Source organism: Gymnodraco acuticeps, unplaced genomic scaffold (assembly GCF_902827175.1).
Source record: "Gymnodraco acuticeps unplaced genomic scaffold, fGymAcu1.1, whole genome shotgun sequence".
In the NCBI taxonomy this organism is placed as follows: domain Eukaryota; kingdom Metazoa; phylum Chordata; class Actinopteri; order Perciformes; family Bathydraconidae; genus Gymnodraco; species Gymnodraco acuticeps.
In genome coordinates, this window is record NW_022991201.1 from 226,218 (window position 1) to 237,785 (window position 11,568).

The 11,568-nt window shown below is 40.0% G+C and overlaps 1 protein-coding gene across 1 annotated transcript in view; it reads right to left on the minus strand.

Annotated features, from left to right (window-relative positions):
* The window catches only part of gne (glucosamine (UDP-N-acetyl)-2-epimerase/N-acetylmannosamine kinase), a 31,881-nt gene extending 29,686 nt beyond the window's left edge, over positions 1-2,195 (minus strand). The window contains exon 1 of the mRNA XM_034238579.1: positions 2,033-2,195. The gene's annotated coding sequence lies outside the window, so the exon portion shown is untranslated. The remainder of the gene's footprint in view (positions 1-2,032) is intronic.
* Positions 2,196-11,568: the final 9,373 nt, after the last annotated feature.

The following is an 11,568-nucleotide window of genomic DNA, read 5'->3' on the forward strand; positions in this document are numbered from 1 at the left end:
CGTCGCTTCCCCTCCCTCCGCTGACATTATGAATGTAAGCGGATATGTCGGGACATAATTTATTTTACAGGACAAATTTGAAACTTACCGGTCATGTTTCAACAATAATAATACGAATTGTGTAGCAGAGTTTCCGTTAGCAGGTAATCACCGGACTAGGACCGGATATGCTGATGTTTAAAACTCAGTTAATGGGGCTCATTTTTATATTGCTTCAGTTTATAATCGTTACAGATCAACAAATTCAGATTCATTTTTCAATAAATGATTCCACAAACAACAAACAACATAATTATTACATTCAAACAAACTACTTGTAGTAGATGAAGTACATTATTCAAAAGTTTACATTAACTTTGAATAATAACACGGGAGAAACGGATGCTCTCTTTTCCCCTCTCCCTCCCTCTCTCTCCTGACAGCCCGTCAGTTTCTCATGCAGCTCGCTAAACAGTGGGCGGGGCTTCAGGTGCGTGTCTCCATCAGACTCAGCAGCTGATCTGATCTCTCTCTCGGTCCGGTTACACTTCACTCGCGTTTATGTCCATATCGATCAGATCCAGCTCTCCTGATCGGCCTTTATAGAGAGCACCGATCAAACTATTAAGAGTGAATATCGGCCGATAATGACCGGCGGCCGATAATGACCGGCGGCCGATCGATCGGCGGATAACGGAAACCCTGATGTGTCGGTCCTATGTTGTAAAAAAAATAAAATGTAAATAATATTTTATTTTTGATTCTCAAAATTACGGGCCAAATATTATTGCTGGCGGGCCAACAATGGCCCGCGGGCCGCCTGTTGCCGACCCATGGTCTATGGGCTAAGGAGGAGAGGAACTGGTGTGTTGCTCAGTGGTCCAAAATCCTCTTGTCAGATTAAAGTAAATGTTGCATTTCATTTGCCATGTCATCTGCTGGTGTTGTAGCACTGTGTTTTATCAAGTCCAAAGGGAACGCAGCCATCTACCAGGATATTTTAGAGCACTTCATGCCTGCTTCTTCTGAAAAGCTTTATGGAGGTGCTGATTTCATTTTCCAGCCGGACTTTGCACCTGCCCCAAACTGCCAAAAGTACCAAAACCTGGTTGAATGACCATGGAAATAGTGTGCTTCATTGGCCAGCAAACTCGCCTGACCTGAACCCCATAGAGAATCACCCTGGGCTTCTATCACACCTCAGCAGTGCCACAGGCTGATCGCCTCCACAACACGCCGTATGGATGCAGTATTTCGTGCAAAAGGAGGCCCAACCAAGTACTGAGAGCAGAAATATGAACATACTTCTCAGAAGGCCAGCATTTCTGGATTTAAAATCCTTTATTAAATTGGTCTTGTGTAACATTCTAATTTTCTGAGAAACTGAATTTGGGTTTTAATCATGAATATTTAAAATAATTCACTTTTTGAATAGAAATACTTAAATTAAATCAACTTTTCCAAGATATTCTAATTGCTATGATGGGCTGGGTGAGATTCCAGGGCTGATTTTTAGTCCCTGCGGCTATGAAAAACCCCAAACTTCCTGACCTTTTTTCTTTACGACACGTTTGCCAAATTACTATAGAGTTTCCGGGTGAATCTCTCCATAATGCGCATAAAGTTTAAAATGTTAATTAAGTCCCGCGTCGCCAGTGGAAAGCCACAATGCATTGCGAAACAATTTGCTTGTCATGTAAAGAATGTAGCCTACGGGGGCAAACTTTACGTCGCTCCGCCTTTTTGTCTTTGCCGTATGTTACTGCATCTTATTATACAATACATCCATGCATCTGACTTTAGCTACAAACTTATGCTAGGCAGCGTTAGCCTGTAAACAAGACCAGCAAACAACAAAACCATTGTTGACACCATCAACGTCAATGCAGTGTTGGATCAACAACAGTTGATGAACGTTGTCCAACACATCCTCAGATACTGTCTGAAAGTGGTGTAGCAGTGACGTTAGCTGCTAACCTCACAGTTAGCAGAAGTTATCACGCCTCTCCCTCCGTTCACACAGTGCTGTGGTTTCCCACATTATGACAATTACCTTGAACTATTCAGGGACCCTGTCTTCATGTCATGTAGAAACCCCGCTCCGTGATGCTTATGTCTTCTCTTTTCCTTCTGCTTATCGTTTCCAGCGGTTACTAGCCAACTTTATCGGAGCATCTGGAAACAGGTACTGGAGGGTAGCATCATCAAATACGGGCGGACCGCGAGGATGAAACCGGAAGTGTGTGGTTCGGACCTTCATAATAAAACCAATGGAAACGTATATTATATATATGTATGTATATATATATTATGTGTCATTAGAAAATACATATAAGAGTTTTTTTTGACGTTGTAATTCGTCAATATGGAGCATATTTTTTGGAAAATACGGAATACGAAAGGTTGTGTTAAAAACAGTACTACAGCTTTTTTATGGAGTTTTTGTCAAAGCACTTCAGATATTCATTGCTATCGGGATGTTAAGAGCATTCCATGGGATATAACAAAAAGTGTATCTCGAGCCGGTTTCTCAAACTTACCTACCCCATCTTTAATTTATGTAAAAAGTAAATACAAGTGTCTTATAAATGAAAAGCAGTAAAAGTGCAACATTTCCCTCTGAAATTAAGTGAAGTAGAAGTACAAAGAAAGTACCAACACAGGGAAATACTCAAGTATAGTACAAGTACTACTTACTTGAGCCTACTCACATTTACATTCCATCACTGCCTTATGCCAGCCAAGAAGTAATTTAGAGCATTATAACATATACATTCAATACATTCTGCTGCTAGGCAAGGCTGGATTTACTGATAGTGCCTGGGGTACAAAATGATTAATTAGCAATTATTCCTCCCAGTCGACATTATTTCTGAAATACAAACTAAACCTAGGTTTGCTGAGAGGTAATGAGGCTAAACCCAAGTTGATTTAGAAATATGTAAAATGCATGCAACATATATTTTGAACTTCATATCTAAACACCAATAACATGCCACGTTTATGTTCCTAATACTTGGTAACCTAGCGTTACTAAAGTAAGTATATTAAAGTATGTGTATTTATTTTGTGTATTTACATTTTATATATTTATACCCTGCTATATTTGAGATGCACATAATAATAATGTAATTTACTCAATTGTGCCATATACTTATTTAGATGTTTGTAATACTGCCGATTGTTATTCCATATTTGATTCCTTTTTATTCCATTCCATTTCTATGTAAACACTGTTATATGTTCTACTATATTTTTTATATTTTTCTAGTTCTCTATCTGTGTTTTACATTTTTGTTTTACTTTTACGTATGCACCACGACATCAAGTCAAATTCCTCGTACGTGTCAACCTACCTGGTAATAAACCTGTTTCTGATTCTGATATGTTACAGATTCAGATTTTTTTAAATAAAACATTCTTATGAGTTTAAAAAATATGAAATGAAGTAACTGCTTCCATGTTATTGAGTTATTAATTTATGTTCTTGAACCTTGGACAAAAGTGGTTTTGCTTTATTTTGGCAAGCTTTTCTCTGCTAGACACACGCACCCAGCTTTTTCAGGAAACCTGGCAACAACATGCAATGCACACCTGGCAACACTGAAATGCATATATAGACATAGACTTCATACACAAATTGGTTGAGGACAGATTTGCATATTCTGATAGTTGAGGCAGTAAAAAAGGAACATTATGTATAACCACAAGTGAGGAGTTAACCATTTTTCTTTTTACTGTATTGTAAGCCATGTCCGTATGGTCTGATGTATGTATATATGATATGATGATATGAATGTCAAAAAACAAGTCTTCCAGGTTACACCGATTGACTCTTAAGGGGTCAAAGAAGCACTTAAAACACACATCTCTCTGTTGGGGCATTAAGCCAGCATGCAAAGATAAACACTCACAAATCAATGGTCAAAAAGTGTGTTTCACAGCAGCACCAGTGCAGAGCAGTATACCACACAGACGTGGTGGAAGTGGCAGCATCTTGTCTCAGTTGCAGCCCCGGCTGCAGCTATTTAAACTGTGCTGCATTGCAGGGCTGTTCCCCCCACAACCATGGCTGCGGTTGCATAAGATCTGACGGCATCATGGTGGTTTGGAGAATCTCTGAAAGGGAGATTGGTGGGATTCGCCCAGGAAAAAAGAAAAGTTAAGAAAGAATGAGACAAGTTTAGGAGGATTAAGAGCCAAATGGAAAGGCAGAAAGAATGAAATAGAGATGGGAGCAGCAGATAGCAGCCCTGATTGATTGTTGGGTGTGTGTGTGGAGGTTGAGATGGGGTAAGGGGGGTGGCCTGGGGGATGAGTCAAAGTGAAGAAGTGATTTGTGTGTGTGTGTGTGTGTGTGTGTGTGTGTGTGTGTGTGTGTGTGTGTGTGTGTGTGTGTGTGTGTGTGTGTGTCGCAGTAGGACGTGCACAGAGACTCAAATGCACTTTTTCTTCCCCTTCCATTACCATAGTTCCATATTAGCCAATATGTATACATCTCGATTCAATAAGGAACACCATCTGCAGTAATAATGATGGAAGGAGGAAAAGTAGGGCAAATAATAAAGAGGGTTTGGAAATGGGTTACATGGTGTACACAGATCTCATTTGTTCACACTGTTGGACTTGTTGCTATAAGTAATGTGGTTTTGACGTTGTCCAGAAGCAGACTCAAGGCTGCCCTTCAGGAAATAACATCTTTTTTAAAGTCTGTATATCTTAAGGATGTCTTGGTGACTTTTCTTTCTTCTTGAATAAATGCAATAGCTACACATAAAATGTTACTTTTTGTATCCTGAGTGTGTTGAATGTCAATCTCATTATATGCTGAAGGTCCTCTGATATTGAATTAGCTGTATTTAAAAAAAAAAATATATATATATATATCTAAAATAAAGTGACAGCAAAGCAAGGAGTGAAGGTTGACAAATTACTATTACAGAATGATTAAACACAAAATCATCAGCTTGGAAGTAACATCAGTCCTTATGTGTTAACAAATCATTTCTGGAAATATCATAACTGTTCTTGACAATCTTAAAAATGTCAAAGATCAAATCAAATACAAACGTTTTTCCTCCATTTATTATACCTAAGTGTTACTAAGTAAAAATAAATACTGCAACAGCACCCATCACCCCTCCCTACTGCTCATGTGATGCAGATTACCCACAAGGCAACTCTTTTTTTCTTGTTTCCACTCCCCCTCTCTCCCTCTCTTACACATGCAACACACACCTAATTGTTGCAGCCTCATGTAGAATCCACAGTTGTAGTTTTTGTTTAAGTTTGTGGTGCAGAGAGCAGCTTATCACTGCAGTTGTGTGTAAGACAGCCATAAGAGAGCACAGGATTGTCCTGCTTGGATAAAGCACACAACGACAACAGCAAACAAACAGTAGCAGATAACGAAAGTCCCATCCAAACACAAATCATCAGATTTATGTGCCCTCCTTCATATGGAATACCCCCTACTCTTTCTTTGAAGAAGAAGAAGAAGATGGACCTTTATTTATCCCCCGAGGGGGACATTCAGTTTCCACTCTGTCGTACACACACATGCATTTTTATACAGGTCATACAGTACACACTTTTTAGAACATGCACATACAAATACACACACAGTTACACATGCACATGCAGTTGAGAGGTCAGAGCGGAGGCAGCCAGTCTAGCCGGTCCAAGTCAGCACCTAACGGTGCCTTGCTCAAGGGCACTTCGGCAGTGGCCCAGGAGGTGAACTGGCCCCTCTCCAGTACCAGTCCACACTCCCTTTTTTTTGTCCGATCGGGGACGTGAACCGGCGACCCTTCGGTCCAAAGCCCAATCCCCTACAGACTGCACAACTCCCGCCCCACCTTTGGTCACCACACTCACCACTTCCTAACACTGTTCTGCTGCATTATTGATGAAACCATAAGGACTCACTGAATAAGCTTGCCAATACAAGGAAACATTGTATTTCACACAGTCTTGTTTTTTTCTTTTCTTTTTTAATGAGAAATTCAACAAAATAATCAGTTAACACAGAGACAATGGTCTTCTATAGTATTCCCAATGCACAAGAGCAAATTAACTAGTCAAATTAATAGTTATTAAATGAGCAGCAAACAATCAAAATTATGAAGTTACTGTTTTTTCATGTACTTGTTATTTTGGTCTATTTTGCTTCCATGTTTTCTTTCACTCTAATGGAAAGAAAACTTCCAAAAAACACATATAAATGGTGTTCGTTTTACTACCCTGTCTGAATTCATCTATATATATAAAGCTAATCTGCATTTAAACACAACATTTCAGGGGAAAATACTGACTTGACCTAACTATCTGGGGAAGTTGTGAGGTGATATGTTTTTTTGTTTTATCTGTTTCACCTGCAATGCCTTGGTAACTGCATGCAAATTAGCACATTTTAATTAGGCCTATAGTTAACGCCTAATTTGCATATCAATGTGGCGATTGTGATGACGTTATTAAGGCCCTGACACACCTACCCGATTTTGGGAGTCAGAGGCCGTCAGAGGCAGTTGGGCATTCGCGGCGCCCTTTGGTTGGTGTGTTCCGCACATGATCCCGCACCGTCGTTGCTTTACAGCACATTTTCACGCCTCCCGCGGCCGATTCAACATGTTGAATAGGCCAAAGAAAGTCGGCCAAAGAAATCACTCTGATTGGCTGTTGCCTCTTTTGAATGACGAATACACACTACCGCTGCCTGCTGGTAAGGACAGTTATTGCCACCCGTCGACTGAAGTCTTTGCGGTGTGTTCGTAGGCGGGCGGAGTAGCCGACGCAGGCGACGTAGCGGACGCAAAAGTCGGGACGCCTTCGATACGCGTTCTTTGGTCTCAGTTTGGTGTGTAGCGGCCTAGATGCACATTTTACTGTATTCACTTTAAGTGTCTCCCCTTAAGTACAGTACATTAGCCTGTATGCCCATGATAAATGACCCTAGCTAAACCTTCAGCTAACTTATCCATTAGCTAGTAGGCTACCCTACTTTAACTATAATTGTTATTGTCTTTTAGATAATTAGCTGTAAACTCGAGGCACTGGCAGTTTAGTAATTTGTTCATCACCACTCACCTTCAAATAAGCCAAGAGAAAAGCCGGCATAATGGGACAGTAAAGTGGGAGGTGCTTACACCTGTCTGTCTGAACTGAAGCTGGTCTGAAGTGACTGCCGATGACTGTCCGCAACGCTGTGCATTGATTGATTGATTGAAAAGTTTATTAACAGCTTGTATATTGGGTACAGTACAGTACAGCTCAAAACATACAATTGTTAAGTGGATGCAGACCAGAGAAAGACTTTCGTCTTGTTTACATCAGGGTCCCCCATTTCCAATTCATCATGTCATTTAAGACATATAAGACATATTTGACATACAGATGGCTTATTTACAATTTACATACAGGTAGTTTTTTACATACAGATTGCTTATTTACAATTTTCATTTTAGATTTCGTTCTAATACATCCTAACCGGACATTTAAGACATACCAAGTCTACAGATATACAGTTAGTAACAGAGTCTAAAATGCGAGTATATACATAGATGGGGGGGAAAGCTGTCCATTGAACGACAGGTTGAGATTTGTACCATTACCGGGGCCAGTTTTGCAATGCTCTCCCCCGAAGGTGCTCTTTAAGAGAGGTTTTGAAGGTAAGTATAGTTTTACTTTCCTTTACAGTTGTGGGAAGAGCGTTCCACCTTGATGTGGCATAATTGCGAAACGTGTATTCCCCCTTTTTTGTGCCAAATCTGGGTTTCACATGATTTGTGGAGCTCCCTCTGGTGTTATGATCATGGTGCAAGTCACTCAAAGAACAAACTCCAGTGTTTTCTGATTTGTGTGTCACACTATTACAAAGATAGGAAACAGGGCTAAAACAAACATTTTAGAAATGATTCCCACAGATTGTCTTCATTGTGCATGTCACACAAATGGCATCTTTTTTTTTTTTTACCAGAGCCATTTTCAAGACATACCGTCATACTGACATGGAAATAAAAGATGATTTATTTTCAACCAAATAATAAATTCACTCAGGGAATTCCCTCCACCCATATGACCAAACTATTGTTCCATCACACCATGCGTCATTTTCTGCTGCGCTCGTTGCACTTCTCCATGTTTCCACAGAGGGGCAGCAGTGTAACCACCAGTGTGCTGCTGTCTCACTGCCATCATCATGACTGCAATGCAAGCCAAGGTCTCTTTTCAAGGGCACACATCATATCTGCAAAGTCACATGTAAAAAAAGAGAGAGGCTGTATGGGCGTTTTCAGCAGGAGCAAACAGAGCAATACAAACCATGTGTGAAAAGGCATGCTGCATAAAAATAGCTGGAATAGTCCACACTGTAAATATTTGAGGTTTTAATTTTTAGAGCATAAATAAAATGTTTTTTTGTTTTACCACTCTTGCGGGACGACATAATGACTGCTACTTGTTTTGATTTTTAATAGGGCAGAAGAAAGATTCCTGTTTGCGTTGTGAAGAATGATGCATCGTTTTCATATAGAAAGTGTGTTGTACTAGTAATATGCAAAAGAGCCATCATAAGTGCACTCACTCACACTGAGTGTACATGTAATGTATTCACAGATTTCTGCTGCACTGCAAAGCGCGCTATATCAGCACTTTGTGTATGTGTGTTTGTCTCCAGGACAAGACACAAAACATAATCAATAAACACTGATTCATTGTCTCTTGGAAGAAGGGAGTAACAAAGGAGAGACAGAGGGAGTCTGTGGGCGGCATGTTCTGTGTCCGTCTGCAATGTGTATCTATTTTATATTATAGCACAAAATATTTCATAAAAAGTTGTTTTCAGAAACAACTTTTTTCACACACTACTCAAAACATATTATTTTAAACAACAAAAAACTGATCAAGTTCAATCGTGGTATCATGGTATTTATTTATACTGTATATATACAGTATATTGCTACAACAACAGCAAAAAACCATGATGCTAAAATGATGCTACATGAGACATTTGTGAATTACTGTCTCCTTAATCAAATATTAGGTTTGATAAATATATCAATGTCACCTTTTACCCAACATGGTCTTAATCACAAAGAAGGAGGTACATTCATATCAATCTTCAAAGCCTCACATCAGAAAGCTCAGAGTGACGTCACTGACTCCACCTCTCTGATTTAAAATGAGGACGTTCTGGTAAAGCTGTCCCGCAACCACACTTGTTATCACCTATTTGCAAACCGCCTTTACTATAACCTAAAAGAAGGAGAACTGACCATGGCAACGGACATATGGGGGAAATCCACACACATGGATACACACACACGTCGACACACCTTTTTCATTGGACGTGAGCCCTGGGTGGTTATTGTAGGACTGCAGTGTCAGCACAATCTTTATCACAGACGGGATGGATGGATAGTGTGTATGTGTGTGTATGTGTGTATATGTGTGTGTATGTGCGTGTGTGTGTGTGTGGATGATTGCAGTTCATAAAGCAACTAACTATGACCCATTGAGTATTGATCAATGCACAGAGGTTCACTTTAATTAGAACCACTCCCCATACACACACACACACACACACACACACACACACGCACGAACGCACTCACTCACACACCCGCACACACACATACACACACACCATTACATTCTCAGTATTGCTGATGCAGTCTCTTTCCGTGTGGTTGATGTTCACTATTATTCAAAGACCCTGCAGCTAAATTGGTTAATGAATGCATGTGATTGATGGTTAGATTGATACACATTTACTCTGTTCTTTTTCCTGCAAATGTGGGCCTACATTTGTGGCATTTTTTTATGAAGCTATTTTGTTTTTATTACCTTGTTTTAAACATTTTGTTTAGGAAAGCACAAAGATAGATATTTAACATATCATTATTATCACTCTCAGGAACATGGGTGCTAATGTGACTAGTTTATGCTGCCAAGTTGGACAACAGAGGGTTTTCTAATTTAAGGTATTGCTTTCAGCCAAACACTCAACTTCTAATTAGGATGACTTCACAGAACACACACACACACACACACACACACACACACACACACACACACACACACACACACACACACACACACACACACACACACACACACACACACACACACACACAACACACACACACACACACACACCACACACACACACACACACATACCCACACACACACACACACACACACACACACACACACACACACACACACACACACACACACACACACACTCTCCTATTTTTTTGGGCTCTTTCTTACTAGTTGGCTCTCTCTTTGATGCTTCCATGTTTAAAGAGGCCACACACAATTATATGCGCCTATTTGCACGCACACAAAAACACAAACACACACAAGAAGGCACTCTAAGAGCTTGCGGTGGTGAGTGTCACATTTCATGCATCAGTCTCCATGATGGCTCTTCCTCGTCTTGTTGTTTTCTTTTCTCACCTGAAGTCTGTTTAGCTCTGAGGTCCGTCCAGCTTTCTCAGTTCAAACACCCCCACGTTGGACATTTTAAGTATTCTTTTAACACAGATACAAAAGATTTATCTTTTCAAGTCCTGTCTAATTTGTCTGTCCAGCTTTTACTGAATAGCCATAAATATCAGATTTGGACTGAAAAGGTAAAAGTCATATTTCCTTTTGCTAACAGAAAACCACACCTTCCCTCGAAAATAACAGTTTTACTGCAAACAAAGTCTGCTTAAAAATGAAAGGATGTGTCTTATTTCCACACCTCTGACTTTTCTTTTTGTGGAGTGAAAGTACAGACAAGGCATTCTCATCCATCAGTCAAACTGTACTTGTTCAGCACCTTTTGTGTGAATGATTGCAGACAGTCGCCTCTCGTTTACCTCAAAGGAGCATCTGTTTAGACAGAAACGACCTGTCAGAAACCCTGCAGGAAACTGCCTCCAATGCAGTTTGTCTCCTCAGGCGAACACAACACTTTGGTCCTGATCCCACTCTCCATGCTTCCTTTGTTTCTCTTTAGGGGGGATGAGAAGGCAGTATCCATTTATAACAATAAGCTAATGCAAGCATTCAAAGCAGTCTATGAGTTAGCATTGATTCACTGACATTTGACCACATTACCATTTTATATTTGATATACATCATATGTTGTCATTTGAGCTGGTTAGAGATGATGAGCTATGCTTGATTTGCCAACCGATGATGTTATCTCTACAAAAAGATATCTGCTTTCATCTTGGCTACCGGACAATATTTTTGTATGGGTAGCATTCAGGTTTGTAGTCCAATAGTGTTGACCAATCACAGATGAGCAGGATTTTGAATGCAGGTCAACAGTGTGGTGAGCAAAAGAGGCGAAACAAATTGGTTGTAAAGCAATCTCAGAAACCATCGGCTATCTTCTGACTCTTCAAACAGGGATGGCATTTAATTGCAGATATTTCATCTGGTTTTATCTTTGTCTTTTAACTCCAATTCCATTCGCACATCTCAAGTTGCTATGTAAACGATAACCAGAGCACATCAAATCCTTTTTGCATGCTAGCTGCACTGGAACGCCGAAAATATTAGCAATGGCCAACAAAGTCTTATCATCTTC